This window comes from Aethalodelphis obliquidens, unplaced genomic scaffold (genome assembly GCF_003676395.1).
Source record: "Aethalodelphis obliquidens isolate GAN/ISIS:26980383/991018 unplaced genomic scaffold, ASM367639v1 scaffold35, whole genome shotgun sequence".
NCBI lineage: Eukaryota > Metazoa > Chordata > Mammalia > Artiodactyla > Delphinidae > Aethalodelphis > Aethalodelphis obliquidens.
In genome coordinates, this window is record NW_020837979.1 from 5,477,497 (window position 1) to 5,498,545 (window position 21,049).

At 46.8% G+C, this 21,049-nt stretch overlaps 1 long non-coding RNA gene across 1 annotated transcript in view; it reads right to left on the reverse strand.

Annotated features, from left to right (window-relative positions):
- Positions 1-21,049, reverse strand: part of LOC113632030 (uncharacterized) — a 49,614-nt gene that overhangs the window by 11,511 nt on the left and 17,054 nt on the right. The window lies entirely within an intron of this gene.

Below are 21,049 nucleotides of genomic sequence, written 5' to 3' on the forward strand. Positions count from 1 at the left end.
GCCACCAGGGAAGCCCTTAAATAATTTTTTTAGAAGTGTTATTTATTTTTCGGCCGTGTTGGGTCTTCGTTGCTGCATGCAGGCTTTCTCTAGTTGTGGTGAGCGGGGGATACTCTTCATTGCCATGCACGGACTTCTCATTGTGGTGGCTTCTCTTGTTGTGGAGCACGGGCTCTAGGCATGTGGGCTTCAGTAGTTGCAGCACGTGGGCTCCGTAGTTGTGGCTCACAGGCTTAGTTGCTCCGCGGCATGTGGGATCGTCCCTGACCAGGGCTCGAAACCGTGTCCCCTGCATTGGCAGGTGGATTCTTAACCGCTGTGCCACCAGGGAAGTCCCTGTGCATTTTAAATTGAGTGGGATCCTTAGGAAAATGTATCTTACAGAAAATTCAACTCCTCTGTATTTCTTTTTTAAAATTTTTATTTATTATTTTATATTTATTTTTGGCTGCATTGAGCCTTCGTTGCTGCACGTGGGCTTTCTCTAGTTGCAGCGGGCTACTCTTCGATGCGGTGCGCGGGCTTCTCATGGCAGTGGCTTCTCTTGTTGCGGAGCACGGGCTCTAGGCACGCGGGCTTCAGTAGTTGTGGCACACAGACTCAGTAGTTGTGGCTCGCGGGCTCCAGAGCATAGGCTCAGTAGTTGTGGCACGTGGGCTTAGTTGCTCCGCTGCATGTGGGATCTTCCCAGACCAGGGCTCGAACCCGTGTTTCCTGCATTGGCAGGCGGATTCTTAACCACTGCGCCACCAGAGAAGTCCTCCTCTGTATTTCTTTACTAGGCTACTTAGCCTCAAAGCGAAGTAAAAACTAAATTTCACTTTAGACATTCTGAGAGTATTTTCTCCAGACTAGGAACTTACAGGAGAGAAACAGTAAGTAAATTACATTTCCCTAACCAGACCGGAGACTTTCATTTCTTGCTATTTTGCTACTAGAAGGGAGAAAAATAAATCTTAGCATATAAAAACTAAAAACTATTAAAGATGAATTTACATTTTCCTTGTGACTAGGAAAATATCACCCCTTGATTAATTTCTCCTTTTCTGCTTTCCTGTGGGTATAACCCAAAGCAGCAACTTTGTTTTTCTGAGCAAGGATGCAAATGAGCAGAGGGTATAGAGAGAGCTTGTGGGTGGAGTGGGGCAAGGAGCGTGCAGAAAGGGAGGGGAGGAGCTGGACCAGAAGAGATACGTGCCCGCCTTAGGAAGTGGAACTTTGGGTGAGAGATGTGAACAGCTGATTTTTCTGATGTTTTCTGGTGTGATGTAAGTGGAACCTTTGCCTTTTCCTCTCCTTGAAACTTATCCACATTATTTGTGGACGCTTTTCAGTGGGTTTGGGGTTTTTACAAAGGTACAGCTGTACAGCCTTGGCCTCAGGGTATAGGGTGACAGCCGAACCGGTCAGATCGGGTTACATTATTAATTTTGGAACCCCAGAAGTATCCTACTGTGCAGTGATAGGGGAATACCAGGTCGCTGAGCAGACACTCCGGAAAAGACGGCTCAGCCTCTAACAAGGAAACGAGTATCTGCAACAAATGAGGGGCTATTTGGGAAATACTTGTGGGAGAAAAGAAGCATATGGAAGGGCCACCTTCTGTCCTGAAGCTGCCCTCTGCTGTAGACAGAATACCTTCCGCACTAACCAGTGCCATGGGATACGTGTTTTCTCTCCTTCCTCATAACTCTGAACACAATCCCCATCACGAGCTCTTGGAAGCTCCCTCTTCTGTTTGCCTTGGGACCACCAGTTACATGAGTAACGAACACCAATCCTTGGTATGTTGTGAGCGTCTGCTTGTGGCCAGCAGCGCGTTCACACTTACGTGCATGACCACGCTTCATCCTCCCAACCGCTCGGGTGGGTGGAAAACGAGATGCTTCTCGCTCTCAGGTGAATGGGCGGAACCGTGGAGACCGATGAGGAAGAGGCTGCCCCGTTGCTCAAAGGTGGAGCCCGGAGAGAAACAGCGCCGCCCCTGACGCCGTGGCTGGAGCGCGGGGCAGCGAGGACCGGCAGAAAGGGATGAGGATGCTCAGAGAGAAAGCGAAGGACCGGCAGACAGCGGCACCGCCATCCTGGGCCCAGGGGAGGAAGCAGCCCTGGGGGGGGGGCGGGGAGCCTGGGGAATGGGGTAGGGGAAGTAGGCGACTTGTACAGGGTCACACAGCGGCAAAACCAGGTTTTGGCTCCCAAGCCGGTGCTCTTTGCCAGTTACCACACTGCATCCCAAACCAGCTTTGCCTCATGTCTGGGCACCGAGGACCACCCAGCCTTGGGGGTCCACCCTCCGGAGCCCCACTGTCGGGCAGGACCCAGGCTGGTCTTGGCCGCTGCCTGGGGCACGGGGCAGGCCGAGCCGCCTCGGACGGACAGATGGACAGACAGGCTGCGCCAGGCCTGCTTCCCACCTGGGAGGCCATCCGGAGCACCGCAGGTGCCAGGCGCACACAGCATCTTTCTAAACCAGTTTATCAACGTATTCCCGCGTTCGTTTTTCATCGCCTCACACCCAGCGGGTTTTATTCGCCTTTGCCACACCACTTGATGTTGGAAAGACTTTAAATACACTTTGATGAGGCATAATAGCATCCTATGCGCTCAGTAGGGAGGTATTGATTTTTTGGTGTAAAATATTAACGTGTCTTTCAGGCTATTTATGTCCTTAGACCGCAGAGCTCCGGATGTCTCCTGATGCCACACCAAGACCTAGGATTGTTTTCTGGGAAAACATCAAATATTTACCTGTAGCATCCCCTCCCCTCCCCTCCTCCTTTTTACTGCCTGTCTAAATGATAAAGGCTATAGGTGGGCAGTGTTCATGCACCAGCTGTGTCAGTTTTTCAGGACCCCGTCTGGTCTGTTCGTGACCCAGATGCCCATGTTAGTAACCCGCTGACCTGGTTCTCAGTGGAGCCTTCTAGAGTCATCAGTTCAATGGCTACTCTCAAATGTTTCTGATGAAATAAAAATGTAAAATGTTTTTGGCATGCGATCTTCCAAACATCCCTCGGTTTTTTCTAGAAGTACACATGAATGATGGCAGCGGAAGTGCAGGGAGGGAGTAGGTGATGCTCCTCTGGCTCTGCAAAGAGGGCAGAGCTCAGAGGCAAGATGCAGCTGGTCCAGGAGTGAAGGGCAAAGTGCCCTCGGGGCTTTTGAGGTTTGTGCCCTCAACCGACATTATGCCCATCCTAAGCCCACATAGGCCAGTTAAGCAGTGCTTCAAAAGCGTGTGTGGCCAGTACCACACGATGTGTCACTAAACTTTTCCTTCTAAGTGCACAGAGAGGCCAGAATGCATCTTGAGAAATGAGACTATCCTGGCCAAGGGAGTGTGGGCGACGTCTAGGTCCAGCCCATAAACATCTCCTGCTCAGCTTCTACACTCTCTCTCTTCCCCGAATATTTTGGAGGCCACGTGTTCCAGATGGTGTGGCTAGAGTGCGGTGGAGGACCCTGGGATCCACATTGCACTCTGACATGACTACTAATAGACTTGCGTTGTGTTAGGTCATTAGGAGTTCCCTCTGATAGCCTATCCTTTCCTGACCATTCAAATGTGCACTTGTTCAAAAACGTGTTAAGTTCCTTGTCTGTAACAGTTCCTTGCTCAAAGAATTTGAGGAACGTTGGTTTAGACCTGTTTATTCATTGCCGAACTTCTCAGAGACTTTAGTATCCTAACACGTATTGTGAATCTTCCAGAGAGCTTGGCAAGCCCTCTTGGACCCTAGGGCCCTTTTTCTGCAGGTGTCTTGTGGGAAGAACTTTCCAAAAAATTCACTTGGGGAAATACTGAATTAGAGAATTGAAAAGGGTGAAGGTCTTTGGAAATTTCAAACAGGAAGAGTTGGTACCACTTTGCCCCACGGTGTGTGTCTTTGGAGGTTTCTGCGCTGACGCTCAGGGATTTGGATGCTGTCACCAATGCCGTCTTTGAGGAGAATCACTGTAATTATAGCAATATACATCGCACAATGGTGTTTTCTAAAGTTTTCAAGGCCCTAGCCTGGAGCAGATCAAGTCAGCCAGCTGCCCGGGGCAAGAAGCTCTAAGTGGTACTAAAATATCGTTTGAAGCACAAGCAAGAAAAGCAAAAAATAAACCGAAATTCATCCAAATTAAAATCTATTGTGCTTCAAAGAACACTATCAAGAAAGTGAAAAGACGACCCACAGCGTGAGAGAAAGCATTTGCGAATTTTCTATCTGATAAGGGATTAGTATCCAGAATACATAAAGAGCTCTTACAACTCAGCAGTCGAAAGATAACCCAAGTAAGAAATGAGAATCGTTTTTCTCCAGAGAAGATATACAAATGGCGAAGAAGCACAGAAGAAGATGCTCAAGGGATGAGTCATGAGGGAATGCAAATCAAACCCACAGTGAGATGCCACTTCACACACATTAGGGTGTCTGTGCTAAGGAGGATGTACGGTGACAAGCGTCAGCAAGGATGTGGAGAAATCAGAGCCCTGCTACATTGCTGGCGGGAATGTAAAACAGTAGAGCCGCTTTGGGAAACAGGCTAGCACTTCCTCAAAAAGCTAACCACAGAATTACCACATGACTCAGAAATGCTACTCCTAGGTATACACCCAGGAGAAATGAAAACGTATGTCTAAGCCAACACTTGTACAGAAATGTTCATAACAGTCTTATTCATAATAGTCAAACGTTGGAAACAATCCAAATGTCCATCAACCAATGAATGGATAAAGAAAATGTGGTACATCCATACAGTGAAATATTACTTAGCGATAAAAAGAAATGAAGTACTGATACATGCCACCACGCGGATGAACCTTGAAATGTTATGGCAAGTGAAAGAAGTCACACGCACAAAAAGAAGCCGTATATTCTATGACTGCATTCACATGAAATGTCCAGAAGAGGCAAATCGATAGAGACAGAAAATAGATTAAAGGTTGCCAGGAGCTGGGGACGGGGAGCAATGGGAAATGGCTGTAAATGGCTATGGGCTTCAGGACTTCCCTGGTGGTCCAGTGGGTAAGACTCTGCGCTCCCAATGCAAGGGGCCCGGGTTCGATTCCTGGTCGGGCAACTAGATCCCACGTGCTGCAACTAAGGATTCCGCATGCTGCGACTAAGACCCGGCGCAGCCTAAATAAATAAGTAAATATTTAAAAAAATGGGCATGGGCTTCTTTTTGAGGTATTTTTATTTTACTTTTTGTTTTTTTTGAGGTATTTTTAAATCTTCTGGAATTAGATGGTAGTGGTAGTTGTACAGCCCTGTGAATATACAACAAATCATTCAATTACACACTTTAGAAGGGTGAATTTTAGGATTGGTGAGTTACATCTCAATAATAATTTAAGAAATCATTAGAATAAATGGGAAGTAGGGGCCCATCAAGGCCAGCTTGCACAGAGGACTCTTCACATAACTGGCAAAATGTAACATACCCTCACTGGGGGAAAAAGCAAACAAAAAACTCCATCAAGCAGCCACCATTCCTCAGCAGTGCCAACATACTTCTACAGAGCACTTTGGTACCGCGCTGTATACAATCGTCCTGAACAGACCTGCACAGACCCAGCCCTGAACCTCAGACCAACCGGATGATGGCCACCTAAGATAATGCCTAATGTCCACTGCTGGTAACTGGACGCGAGTGATTCCTTTTATTATCTACGTTGTAAACTCTTGAATGGTTTCGCCACACAACTGCCAGATTGAGAAAATAGCAAAAGAAAACTGGGGAACAAGAAGTTCAGAAAAGTAGGGCAGGGTTGGCCACACACAAGCCAGAAGATGATTTGAGCAGGTCTTTGCGAGTGTGAGTGATTTATGCTGCCCAGTTATAAATATCAGGGAAAACGGTGACATGAAAGACAATTCTAGAAAAATTCAGATGTTGTCGTTTAGGGCATGGTGATGTTTGGCTTGACCGGAAGAACCCTGTGCTCCTGGAAAAAAAGCAATGGAAAAAAAACCCCACCCCTTTGCGTCCCGAAATCTCCCCCACCCCACTTTCTTGTGCTCTGGGAAACAGCTGACCTTAATTGCAAAGAACCTGTCTTCTCCATTTGATCTAGATAACCTGGTCCTCCTGCCTCTATAAAACCAGGCCCCCTCCCTTTACATCGAGACGTTGTTCCTCATTAATTATGTTCTTCCTCTTCAATAGCCCAAATAAAATCATCTTAATTATCCGGTACGTTTTTGTCTTTCACAGGCATAGAATAAATCCTTTATTCCGAACATAAAGAAAGAGGTATACAGTTTTCCTTAGTAGACAATCTGTTCTTTCTGCCCCAACTAAGAAAATGTTGAAAAAATATTTAAAGAATGTCAGTTTGATGGGATGCCAAATTACTCGCCAGCCAAGGGTAACCACAGCTAGCGTCTGTCTTGACTAGCTATCTCAGATAACAAGGACTGTGGAACGGACTTCTGCGAAAGAAAATTCACCCCCTGGTGGTGATAAGTCGAGGGAGTTTTTGTTTTTCGAAGCAAAACCTCTCCAAGTGTACCCCAGTTGTACATTTCCAGAGGAACCATCCGTCTTCTGGCATCTGGGACTGGTTCTTCTCCATTTCCAGAGCTCTCCAAATGCCAAGCAACTAGCTTTCCCCAGTTTTTGGATATTAAGAAAAAAATACATGTATAGAATTAATTTCATGCCAGATTATCAGAGTTTTCATCTTATTGCTACATCTTATTTCTAACTTGTTTTTCTAACTTCTTTTTATACCTTGACCACCATATGTACATCACTCTGCTTTAAGCTATTATGAATCATGGGTGAGAAATAAAAGGGAAATACTCTGAGACGATCACAGTTCAGCAGCGCACTGCACTTTCTCACTGCAGCCTTGGTGAACAGACTCGCTCTTTGGTCTGTTAATGAGACATACGGCTAAATTGTCCTGATACATTCAGTTAACCACTCCATTCCTGAATTCTTCCCAATGATCTATCCGCTGGGCAGCCTCAGGAGTTGGACACACACCACCAGCATTTCCTGGATTTGTTTTTATTTTTCCCGTGCTAAACCACAGGGGTTTCAGCATGCTGTGAATATTCATGGCCATTTATTCTGTTATCTGTCAAAAGGGGATCCGATTTTCTCCTGGGCGCTATCTTGATGGCCAGGGCAAAGCAATTTGGAGGTTGACTACTTCATCAAGGAAGTGGTTGAATCTGGAAAATCAGGGCTCAGAAAAAACAGTGTGACTCATCTTAGAAACTGCCTGGGCTGTCCCCTCTTCTCGGGTCCAAGATACAACTTCGGGCTAGTCCAATAACCCCTGTTCTAAAGGTTAGAGTAGAAAGATAACGGATTGCCACCGTTCTTGGGTCTGCAGCTTCTGTTTCGCTGGTGCTTTGGGGGCAGGAAAGCTAAACCCTCTTCCATCTGGTTACCTTTGTGTCCTGTGCCATGCTCATCATTAGGAAGTAGAGGGAAAGGCAGCCCTTGTCCGATGTCTCACCCACAAGGACCAAGAATGAGAGAGTATTTGCTGTAGCAGAAAGATAGCCGAGCAGGGAGACCCAAGCTCTAAGCCTGGGCTGTTGCTCTGTGGTTGTGAGACTTGGGACAGGCCATTGGGCCTGTTTTCCTTCATCTATAAAATGACACCAGATCAAATGACGTGTGAAGCCTCTTTTCCTCATCCATCCTAGCTTTTCCTCATCCATCCCTTTGGAGGTAAGGTAAAGAATTGAATTGATAGTGACCTAGCAGGGTTATTTCTAATAGTAGGACTCCTGTTAAGGGTGTTTGCAGCAAGACTGTGCTTATCATTCTTCTGAGATATATAGAGCCCCTACCAGACACTTGATAGAACAGTGATGAAAACAAAGATCCCTACCCTACCTTGCATGGAACCCAGCAGAAAGAGACAGACCCTAAATGACAAACATAACTATAAACTTACATAATAGGCAACAAATTACGTACTTGGATAATTACAGCAAAAGCGCTCTTCAAGTAGATACCCTAAACCTGTGGAGGTCGGTTTAAAGGCTTTGATATTTTATTGCTCTCTTTAATCAACGAACTAGGTTGCCCTGTTGTGGAAAGGGAAAGGGGGGTGGCCAAGGGGCCCTGGATTCTTGCCTTCAGAGTCTCGTTTACAAGTAACAAAAACCAATTCAAGCGGGATTAAGCACAAAGGGGGACTTTATACCAAGGATCCAGGCGTGTGTCACGGAACCCCAAGCTGACCCAGGACTGAGACGGGGGTGCCTGGGGTGCACGCTTGTAGGAGGCAACCAGGTTCGTGCAAGAGCAGGGCCACATCCAGGAGGAAGACCTTGGTCTAGTGTGTGAGCCCTGGCTGCCTTCCCACTGCCCAGGCAGGGGTTCCCTCCGCCACACCACATCAGGAACATTCTGTCGGGTAGCCCATATTCCACGCTAAGTTCACGTTGCTACAAAAAATGTTAAAGGCTTTACGATTTGGTGTTAGAAACGTTAATAGCGATTTGACTCCGTCATTTTCTCTTCACATTTTGGAGCTCCTAACATTTCTTTCTAGGACTCAAACCATTTCAATGGCCCTGGGAGCGCATGCAGGCCCTGCCCCCCGCAGCTCACCCTAAACCCTGAGCCAAGCCGTCCTGATTGCTTCCTCCGTCCGAGGGCCCCAGGTGAAATCAATCCGATGGTATCTGATGGCCAGATTTGATAAAGGGGCCAGGTAAGAAGCCGAGCCGCCTTGGGGCCCGGCTGGGAATCTCAAAGCAGACACACATTCACCATTATCGCAGCCTCTGACGAGGCCCATTTCAGCAGAATCATTAAAAGTTGATGATTCTGCAACTGTCTTTTGTCTGCCACGTTGTGCAGCGGGGGAAACGGGGAAGGGTAATTTTCCTCCAAAACAGAATTAAGCAGCAGCCGAAGAAAGGCCGTAAGATAATCCTGCACATAACCTTAAACTGACCGTGACATTCAAACTGAAGACTTTTCAGAAAAATTCCGGAGGAAAGGAGAGCTGGGGAAACTACTGAAATACTTAAAGGTCAGGAGATGGGGAAAGGAGGTCCAGGAGTACTGTCACAAGAAATCAGAGTGCAAAGACCAGGTCTTAGAAATATTTCTCCCCCAAAGAATTTAAACGCATTATGACAGTAATTTTAAGACACTGGACAGCACCGCTGGATGCATCCTTCTTTACCCAACTGGGCTGGAGTCCCACATCTCCTGCAAGGGGACAACACAGGCTGCAGAACCCAAAGGGCCCTAGATAAACAGAGAAGCAAACAACCTGACGGAAGACACAGCCTCCGTGTCATCAGAACAGGTGGCAGAGCTGCGCTGAGCTGGAGCCCACGTTTCTGGATTCCCAGCCCCGAGTCTGCCCCTCCCACCCTCTACATAAACATAAGCTGACTCACTGGGGAGAACTCTAGGTCATTTCTACCATCTGAGTCATATTTGTAAATAACTCGCTCGCATGGATAGTTTAGAAAGCTAGTACTTAGATTTTGCTGTATTTCTTTTCCATAAAAGAAAAGCTTACGTTCAGTGAGTTGTGTTTGTTGAACTACTTCTTTCTGGTCATTTGTTGCAAGCCCACAAATGATCAGCATAACCACGGGACCTGGGAAAAATGACTTATGGGCAGCTTCACATCATAAAAACGTCTTGCTATTATAGAACAGAAAAAAACGTCCGTGAGGTCAAAGAAGAGAGAATGGCCTCCATCTCTCAATAATGCTGGAGGGGGCGTTTCTAACAAGTAGGTCAGTAGGTTGGAGCCGCGCGAAACGTCTGCCTTCCCTGCTTCTCTCCACTGCTTTCCTGAGCAGGTCAGTTCGTGCCACCTCCTCTCCCAGATAAAGCCATCGCTGAGCAGCCTCCCCAGAGTGGAGACTCTGGGGTCAGGAGTTTCTCGGCTCAGCGTGGGGGATGCTGCCAGAATAAGGTGCTTCTGGTCCTTCCTCGGCCCCAGCAGCCTGTCACTGTGGCCACCCGTACAGGTGCAGTGGTGAGGACCCCCGGGAGACAGGAGGCTTCAGGACCACGGGGTTCTTCTCGGACTCCTGGTCACCATGGCAGCCCCTCAGCTCACAGTACTGTTACCTCCGCAGAGGCTGGAGGCGGAGCTGGAGAACTACCTGCCCCACCTGTGCCCGTGGGGCTGAACAGCAGTGCAACCGAACAGCTCAGGTTGGGACTTGAACCCACTGTCTTTAAGACCACACACCTGGTCTCAGGACTTAATGAAGTTCAGGTTCTTGATGTCTCAGCCCAGAAGGAATTCAGCACGAGGCAAAGTGATGGGTAAGAAGTGGATTTATTTAGGGGATTCCCTGGTGGTCCACTGGGTAAGACTCTGTGCTCCCAGTGCGGGGGGGGGGGGGCGGGGGCTGGGGTCGATCCCTGGTCAGGGAACTAGATCCCACAAGCATGCCACAATTAAGAAGCCCGCATGCCACAGCTAAAGATCCCATATGCCGCAACTAAGACCTGGTGCAGCCAAAATAAATTTTTAAAAAAGAAGCGGATTTATTTAGAGAGATACACATTGCATAGACAGAATGCAGACCGCCTCAAAAGGCGAAAGTAGCCCCAGGGCATGGGGTCATCTCGGAAAGAGAGAGGGGCCCTGGGAGAAACACACTCCTCAGGCAGAGTGTGGGCCACCTCAGAAGGCGAGAGGCCCTGAAACATGGGGTGGCTAGTTTTTATGGGCTGGGTAATTTCATAGGCTAATGAGTGGGGGGATTATTCCAACTATTTTGGGGAAGGGGCGGAGATTTCCAGGAATTGAGCCACCGCCCACTTCCTTTTATGGTCGGCCTCAGAACTGTCATGGCACCTGTGGGTGTGTCATTTAGCTAATGTATTTCTCTTTTTTTTTTTGGCTGCGTTGGGTCTTTGTCGCTGCACACGGGCTTTCTCTAGTTGCAGTGAGCAGGGGCTACTCTTCGTTGCGGTGTGTGGGCTTCTCATTGCGGTGGCTTCTCTTGTTGCAGAGCACGGGCTCTAGGCACACGGGCTCAGTAGTTGTGGTGCACGGGCTTCAGTAGTTGTGGCGCACGGGCTTCAGTAGTTGTGGCACGTGGGCTTAGTAGGAGTGGCTTGAGGGCTCTAGAGCACAGGCTCAGTAGTTGTGGCGCACGGGCTTCAGTAGTTGTGCACACGGGCTCAGTAGTTGTGGCTTGCAGGCTCTAGAGTGCGGGCTCAGTAGTTGTGGCACGTGGGCTCAGTAGTTGTGGCTCGCAGGCTCAGTAGTTGTGGCTCGTGGGCTCTAGAGCACAGGCTCAGTAGTTGTGGCACATGGGCTTAGTTGCTCTGCGGCATGTGGGATCTTTCCGGACCAGGGCTCGAACCCGTGTCCCCTGCATTGGCAGGTGGATTCTTAACCACTGCACCACCAGGGCAGCCCCCTAGCTAATGTATTACAATGAGCATATAATGAGGCTCAAAGTCTACTGGATGCCAAACCGTCTGCCATCTTGGGCCTGGCAGGTTCTAACCAGTATTTGTTGTGTCCTCAACAGCTATGTCAATCTTTTAAAGGTTGTGCCCTGCCCCCTTCCCTCCTGTTTCAGTTGGACAGGAGGGACATCCTGACAGTTTATGGCTTCCTACAGAGGGAGACCACCACCCTTGACAGACTGGAAAGTACCCCATGTTTCAGACCTCTGCCCTTCCCTCCCTCCTGTTTCTCCAAGTGCACGAGGCACCAAGGGAACTGAGACCAGAGGGGGGAAGTGAGGGGGACGCCAAGGGGGAACTTGGTGGCCTGACAGCCCTGACCGTGAAGCTTTCCTAATCCTATTGCTTGTGCCCCAATGTCTGAGCACTTGACTCTGGGGGAAAGAGCCTTGGCTTTTCAGATGGCAGCATCCAGTAGGGGGAAACTGTCACTCATTCACTGGTTCATCTGTCAAACACCCGCAGTGGGTGGCCACCGGGCAAGGCACCGGGGAGAGGAGTGTCCAGCACACAGACCTGCCTTCTGGGGCTGCCAGGACAGCGAGAGCCACGTGGCAGAGTTATGGGATACCTGGGAAGGCGTCCACAACGCGAGGATGAGTAGGAGTTCGCCAGATGAAGGTTGTGTTAGCGGAGATGAAGGTTGTGTTACCAAATTATGTCCTATGGACCCGGCCTGGCCCCCAGCCTGGCCAGGCTCTCTGGTTCCTGTTCCATTCGGCTTCGAGCAGCCAGGAACGAAGCCGAAGCTGAGATCAGCACAGCACGAGCTGCATTCAGTGGCCAGAGACTGGAGACGCGGGAACTAAGTTCCCAGATCAGTTTCTCTCCCGTGTGCGGAGAGGGATTTAATTTTCAAGACAAAGAGAGGAGGAGTGAGGCTGAGGGTGGGGAGGCCTATGCATTAGTCTATGGGGAAGGGGCGGGGCTTCTCCCAAGGGAGTGGGGTGTCACCCTCTTTTTATCCTTTCTTGGTCCTTAATGGCTGGTCCTGGCCGCTGGCGGGTGTGTCATTTAATATGCAAATATGGTAAAGTCAGCGTATAATGAGACTCAGGGTCTGTTGGAGGTCAGATTCATCACCGTCTTGGTCCCAGCTGCTTCCATCTGGTTTTTTGTTTGTAGCTTCCTTTCTTATCTCTGGACCCTTTAACTTAAAGGTTTATGTTCACTCCTGCTACAGGGGTGGGGCGTGGGGTGTGGAGGGTTTTGAGAAAACACCTGGAGCAGCTCTGGCCACAGCTGGGGAGAGATGGGCATTTCTGGCTGAGGAAGCCGCAGGGTGAGGGCCGGCCGGGCACGTGTGTGCAGGCCTCCGCGTCCCGGTGTGGCCTCCACACAGCCTTTACCTCCCAGTGAGAAGGCTGCCGTGACAGTCCAGACAAGAAGGGACGAGGGCCTCACGTGGCAGAGAGGGGAGGGGGTGAAGGAGGAGGGTAAACCGCAGAAATGAGCGACGAGTAGGATGCCCTTGACTAAAAGGCTAACCTGCTGTGACCAAGGGGCCCTAACATGCCGTGGATCAGGGGAGAAACACCTTTCTCTCTAATAGTCCTACACAGGGTCAGCAGGGGCTCTGCCTCACTCAGGAGCCTGGGCTGAGGTCACCTGCCACTTCCACCTGGCTTCCAAAGAGGCCCTGGGTGGTACCATCCAGCTAGAGGTCAGGGGGCAAAGGGCATGGAGAAGAGCTCACGGCGGCTTTACAGACCAGGCCTGGGCAGCACTGTCACTTCTTCTCACTTCTGCTGTTTCGTGGCCACTCCAGGCTACGCGGGAGGCTGAGAAAGGTGCTTTAGCCTTGAGTCCAGGAGGAAGGAAGACTGGATTTTGGTGGACAGTCAACAGTCTCTGCCCCTGGAGATGATGACGGCTTGAAAAATGGGGACATCTGAGAGGAAAACCGGGTCCCAGCGTTCAGCTCACCTCCCACACGTCCAGGACCCCTCAGATTCCTCAAGCCTCCCTAGAGGACCAGACTTTACCTCCAGGAGGACGGCCCCTGCCTCATCTCCCAGGGATGCTAGAGCAGTGAATCACAGCTCTGGGGCCGTGTTTGAAGTTATTTCTTTGGATCACCTGTGAGCTCCCTGTGGCTTTTTTTTAATTGAAATACAGTTGATGTACAATATCGTGTTAGGTATACAGCACAGTGATTCAGTTATACATATATACATATACATATGTACATATATGCATATGTATACAGTATATATACTGTATAGCTGCCTGTGCTATACAATAGGTTCTTGTTGTTAATCTATCTTATATATAGCAGTGTGTATCTGTTAATCCCAAGCACGTAATTTATCCCTCCCCCACTCCCCTTTCCCCTTTGATAACCATAAGTTTGTTTTCTATGTCTGTTTCTGTTCTGTAAATAAGTTCATTTATATCATTTTTTTAAGATTCCACATATAAGTGATATCATATGATATTTATCTTTCTCTGACTTCAGTTAGTATGATAATCTCTAGGTCTACCCACGTTGCTGCAAATGGCATTATTTCCTTCTTTTTTTATGGCTGAGTAATATTCCACTGTATATATATCGCATCTTCTTTATCCATTCATCCGTTGAGGGATATCTATGTTGCTTCCATGTCTTGGCTATTGTAAATAGTGCCGCTGTGAACATTGGGGTGCATTTATCCTTTCCAATTAGAGTTTTCTCTGGGTATGTCTGTGGCTCTACTTCTATTTATTTTTTAAAATAAAGTTATTATTTTATTTATTTTTGGCTGCGTTGGGTCTTCGTTGCTGCACGTGGGCTTTCTCTAGTTGTGGGCGAGTAGTGGGGGCTACTCTTCGCTGCGGTGCACAGGCTTCTCATTGTGATGGCTTCTCTTGTTGTGGAGCACAGGCTCTAGGCTTCAGTAGTTGTGGCACACAGGCTCAGTAGTTGTGGCTCACGGGCTCTACAGCGCAGGCTCGGTAGTTGTGGCACATGGGATTAGCTGCTCCGCGGTATGTGGGACCTTCCCGGACCAGGGATTGAGCCCATGTCCCCTGCGTTGGCAGATGGATTCTTAACCACTGTGCCACCAGGGAAGCCCTGTGGCTCTGCTTTTAAAGCCACGTACTTCTTCTGTGAGGGTGTTGGGATCAATTTTGCTAGATGTCCAGTTAAAGAAACAACACTCAACAAACAGCTTTCCCATGAGTAATACTAAAATGTTATTTTTGCGATTGTCCAAGAAGACAATGCCCATCCTCGTGGTAATGAAAACTACAAATATACTCGCTACACAAGAGTTCCCAGGAACATCCTGGGCAGGACTCCTTAGATGGATGGGCCAGGGGACAAGACCAACACATACATCTCATCTGAGGTAGCACTAGGAAAAAATCTTGACACTTCAAGCCTAGAGCATTTTTTTTTTTAAGGGAGTTTCTGCTTTTCCCTTACCCACAAGCTTGCCTGGACTTTTCCTGAAGGAAAGTGGTTGGGGATGGATTTTGAGTGCCAAAATTATTTTGGTGATGGTATCAAAATAATGACACCTTGGACAGGCATGGGGTCACGTCTAGATGTTATTTCCAAATTGCACATTATTGAGGGGCATGTGACCTTTCAGTTTAGAATACGGGTGAGTGGCTGCATAGATAGTACCGACACCTGGGATCCAATATAAAACTCCAGTAAATCCAGTCTGACTCTTACAAGCCCTCATATATCAGAAGAAAGCCCAGGTTGTGGATTGTCTAACGTTGTTTCTCTCCTCTCTCCTTGTTAGGACGTTCTGTGGTTTCTTTGTTATCAACACACCTGGGGTAGGGATGGGGACCAAGAAAGGCCAGACTGCAGATGCTCAGCTCTGGTTGGAAGTGTTGTTCATCAATAGTGAATTATGAGGATGAGGAGGCTGGATCCAATGATTTAAGTCGAGGCCTTGCGCTGCCCTCTGGACCTCAAGCCTGATCTGATACATGAGTTACAGCCAGCATCAGACAAGGGGTTTCAGAGGAAACGAGAGCTTTTGCTCTATCGCAGTGCACCTTGCCCTGCTCACTGTTGGATAACTCCTGCCCTTCTCTCTATCCGATCACGCTCTAGAGACCTGATGTGAGGGGCAAATACACATGGGCATAAAGCACTTAGTAAACGACCCATCCCTGAGGTAATAGCTTTATAACCCTAATGTCTCAAGCCAAAAAGAATGAACCCCTTATTCCAGAAGTTGGGGTCTGAATGTAGCAAGTTCTATCAGGGAAAGGGTATAAATGACCAAGGAGGGAGTCCTTTAAGTCAGTGGTCCCCAACATTTTTGGCACCACGGACCAGTTTCATGGAAGACAATTTTTCCATGGACCTGGGGTAGGGGGGGAATGGTTTCGGGATGATTCAAGCGCATTACATTTATTGTGCACTTTATTTCTATTACTGTTACATTGTAGCATATAATGAAATAAGTATAAAACTCACCATAATGCTGACAGGAGGCGGAGCTCAGGCGGTAACGGAGCGATGGGGAGCAGCTGTAAATACAGATCAAGCTTCGCTCGCTCACCGCCGCTCACCTCCTGCTGTGCGGCCCCGTTCCTAACAGGCCACGGACCGGTAGTGGTCTGTGGCCCGAGGGTCGGGGAGCCCCGCTTTAAGTCCTTGAAAACGGGCTACACGGATGGCAGCCTTCTCTCCTATGCCTGAGGTCAGCCTCGGCTGTTACTAACAATCACCAGGACAATCCAGCGTTAGTGCAAATCCCAGAAAGTCCTTGACTTCTGCAAGCATGTTTCTGTGTTTAGGCAATATTTTTCCCATCATCTTTTTTTACAGAAAGAAGCTTGGGATGCAACATAATAGATGGTGCAGTTGGTGTGCACAGAGCTAAGGGGAAAGGCCTCCACTGGAAGCAGTGGTTAAGCAAACAGACAGCTGGTTTCCTTCTTTATTCCATTTCCCTTGTCTTTTGTTCACTCTCGAGAGGTTGGTTCGAGCGTGTTTATACGTGTCTTGAGTAAGGTGTTCAGGCAAAGGTGTGGGCAGAAAGGAAAGGAAAATGAAAGTGAAGTGATGAAAAGCTAATGGGGAGAATTTGGTAGGGAAGTTTTAATGATCACCACTATAGGGGAACTATTTTTCTTTTAAAACTGTAACTGTTTCTCATAAACATTCAGCAATATAACTCCCTTTAAAAATGTTTATGCAAATTCCATTTAGGATAGCATCTAAAACAATAAAATACTTAGGAATAAGTTTCAAAAAAGAAGTGCAAGATTTGTATACTGAAAACTACAAAGATTGTTCAAAGAAGTTAAAGATGGAAATAAGGGGAAGGACATCTCATGTTCATGGATTGGAAGACTTACTATTAACATGGCAATAGTATCCAAAGTGACCTACTGATTCAAGGCAACCCCTATCAAAATCCCAGCTGTTTTTTTGCAGAAATTGACAAGCTGATCTCAAATTCCTTCATAAATGCAAGAGACCCAAAGTAGCGAAAACAATCTTAAAAAAAAAGAGTAAAGTTGGAGGACTCACACTTTCCTATTTCAAGATCTACTACATACCTACAATGATCAAGACTGTGTAGTACTCGTGTAAAAGTAACCATATAAATCCATGGAATAGAACGGAAAGTCCCAAAATAAACTCTTACTTTTATGGTCAATTGATTTTCAGCAAGTGTGTCAAGACAATTCAATGGGGAAAGAATAGTCTTTACCACCACTAGTTCTGGGACAATTGGATATCTACATGCAAAAGAATGAAGCTGGACGCCTAACCCACACCATATGCAAAAATTAACTAAAAATGGAGCGAAACCATAAATCTAAGTGTTAAAATTATAGAACTCTTAGAAGCCCACATAGGTATAAATCTTTATGACCTTTGATTAGGCAGTGGTTTCTTATATATGACACCAATAGTATAAGCAATAAAAAAGAGAAAATAGATAAACTGGACATAATAAAAATTCATTAAAGAATCCCCCAAAAACTTTTGTCCTTCAAAGGACATCATGAAAAAAGTGAAAAGACACTCACAATGGGAGAAAACTTTTGCAAATCATACCTCTGATAAGGGACTTTGTCATGGACTGAATTGTGTTCTCCAATACTTCATATATTTTTAAAATTTTTATTTTAAAAAAAGCATAGTTGATTTACAATGTTGTGTTTAATTTGTGCTGTTCAGCAAGGTGACTCAGTTCTACATATATATACACTTTTTCTTATTCTTTTCAATTATGGTTTATCACAGGATATAGTTCCCTGTGATATACAGTAGGACCTTGTTGTTTATCCATCCTATATATAATAGTTTGCCTCTGCTAATCTCAAACTCCCACAAAAGTTTGTATTTTGAAGCCCAAACCCCCAATGTGACTGTATTTGAGATGGGGCCTTTAAAGAGGTAATTAAGGTTAAATGAGATCAGAAGGGTGGGACCTAATCAAGCATGATTGATGTCTTCATAAGAAGAGGAAGAAACACCAGAGATGTGTATCCACAGAATAAAGGCCATGTGAGGACACTGTCTGCAAGCCAAGGAGAGAGGTCTCACCAGAAACCAACCCGGCTGGCATCTTTATCTTGGACACCCAGCCTCCAGAACTGTGAGAAAATAAATTCCTATTGTTTAAGCCACCCATTTTATGGTATCCTGTTTTGGCCGCCTGAGCAGACTAAAACAGACTTCGACCTAGAGTATATAGAACGATTACAACTCAAATATAAAGACAGGGACTTCCCTGGCGGTCCAGTGGTTAAGACTTCACCTTCCAATGCAGGGAGTGCGGTTCGATCCCTGGTTGGGGAGATAAGATCCCACATGCCTTGGGGCCAAAAAACCAAAACATAAAGCAGAAGCAATATTGTAACAAATTCGATAAAGACTTAAAAGAAAAAAAAGGTCCACATCAAAAAAAAAAAGGAGAAATAAAAAGACAGCCTAATTTAAAAATGGGCAATGGTTCTGAATAGATAGTTGTCTAAAGAAAATATACAAGTGACCAAGAAGCACTTGAAAAGAGGCTCAACCTCATTAGCCATTAGGAAAATGTAAATCAAAACCAGGAGATACCACTTCACAATGACTAGGATACCTCCAATCAAAAAGACAATAAAATAGATAGCTAGTGGGGTAGTGAGGTGGATGGACCTAGAGTCTGTCATACAGAGTGAAGTAAGTCAGAAAGACAAATACCGTATGCTAACACATATATAAGGAACAAAAGAGAAAAAAATGTCATGAAGAACCTAGGGGTAAGACGGGAATAAAGACACAGACCTACTAGAGAATGGACTTGAGGATACGGGGAGGGGGAAGGGTAAGCTGTGACAAAGTGAGAGAGAGGCACGGACATATATACACTACCAAACGTAAAATAGATAGCTAGTGGGAAGCAGCCGCATAGCACAGGGAGATCAGCTCGGTGCTTTGTGACCACCTAGAGGGGTGGGATGGGGAGGGTGGGAGGGAGGGAGATGCAAGAGGGAAGAGATATGGGGACATATGTATATGCATAACTGATTCACTTTGTTATAAAGCAGAAACTGATACACCATTGTAAAGCAATTATACTCCAATAAAGATGTTAAAAAAAAAAATAGATAGCTAGTGGGAAGCAGCTGCATTGCACAGGGAGATCAACTCGGTGCTGTGTGACCACGAGGGGTGGGATAGGGATGGTGGGAGGGAGACGCAAGAGGGAGGGGATATGGGGATATATGTATACATATAGCTGATTCACTTTGTTATACAGCAGAAACTAACAAAACATTGTAAAGCAATTATACTCCAATAAACATGTTAAAAAGAAAAAGACAATAAGTGTTAGATGCAGAGAAACTGGAACCGTCATACACTGTTGGTGGAGATGTAAAATAACACGGCTGAGCAGTCTGGCAGTTCCTGAAAAAGTTAAACAGTTTCCATTTGACCCAGCAATTCTACTCCTAGGTATGTACCAAGAGAACTGAAAACATACGTCCACGAAAAAAACTTGTACGTGAATGTGCATAGAAGCACTATTCACGATAGCTAAAAAGGGGAAACAACCCAAATGTCCATAAACTGATGAATGGATAAACAAAATGTGCTCAATCCATATGATGGAATAACATCCAGCCATAGAAAGGAATGAAGTACTGACACGTGCTGCAATGTGGAGGAGTCTTGGAAACATCACGCTAATTGAAAGAAGCCAGACACAAAAGGCATCATATTGTATGATTCCATTTTTATGAAATGTCTGGAATAAGCAAATCTATAGAAAGCAGATAGGTGTTTGCCAGGGGCTGGGAGGAATGGGGAATGGGAATTACTCTAATGGGTACTGGTTTTCTTTTAGCATATCTGATTAAAATGTTCTGGAATTAGGTAGCACTGAAGGTTGTACAACCTTGTGAATCTACTAAAAACCACTGGATTGTACATTAAACATTTTTTTTTGTTTTTGGCCACACCACACGGCATGTGGGATCTTAGTTCCCTGACCAGGGGTCGAACCTGTGCAGTGGAAGCATGGAGTCTTAACCACTGGACCCAGAGAAGTCCCTGGATTGTATACTTTTTTTAAAAAATTAATTTTATTTATTATTTTTTAATTTTTTGGCTGCATTGGGTCTTCGTTGCTGAGCGCGGGCTTTCCCTAGTTGCGGCGAGCAGGCTTCTCATTGCGGTGGCTTCTCTTTGCTGCGGAGCACGGGCTCTAGGCGCGCGGGCTTCAGTAGTTGTGGCTCGTGAGCTCTACAGCTCAGGCTCAGTAGTTGTGGCACATGGGCTTAGTTGCTCCGCGGCATGTGGGATCTTCCTGGACCAGGGATCAAACCTGTGTCCCCTGCATTAGCAGGCAGATTCCTAACCACTGCGCCACCAGGGAAGTCCCCTGGATTGTATACTTTTAAAATCATGTATGTATTTATTTGGCTGCGCCGGGTCTTAGTAGTGGCACGCGGGATCTTCGTTGCCGTGTGCAAGACCTAGTTCACTAACCAGGGATCCAACCCAGGCCCCCTGCCTTGGGAGTGTGGAGTCTTAACCACCGGACCACTAGAGAAGTCTCTGGATTGTATACTTTAACAGGTAAATTTTATGATGTGTGAATTACATCTCATAAAGCTGTTATTAAAAAACTAAAAACATTTATGCAGACATATGAATTAAAGGAATTTTCAAAATGTAAATACGGCAGCCAACATATTATTTTGTCCAGGTTAAAATACTTTGGAAAATCTCCAGGCCAGTTAATTTAATTTAATTTTTTTTTTTTTTTTTTTTGTGGTACACGGGCCTCTCACTGCTGTGGCCTCTCCCGCTGCGGAGCACAGGCTCCGGATGCGCAGGCTCAGCGGCCGTGGCTCACGGGCCCAGCCGCTCCGCGGCGTGTGGGATCTTCCCAGACCGGGGCACGAACCCGCGTCCCCTGCATCGGCAGGCGGACTCTCAACCACTGCGCCACCAGGGAAGCCCTCATTTTTGTTTTTGTTGTTGTTGTTGTTTTTGTTTCCCTGGTCTTTCTCCCCCTTCCCTGTGAGTTCTGTAGGATGATGGTTCCTTCCCAGTTTTCTCCTTTGTCTAGAACTGCACCCAGAGGTGTGTTCTCAGCAAACAGCATGTGCTCCTCTTTCCCCTCCTCCATGCGTTCTGAAGAGGGCAGAGGTCAGA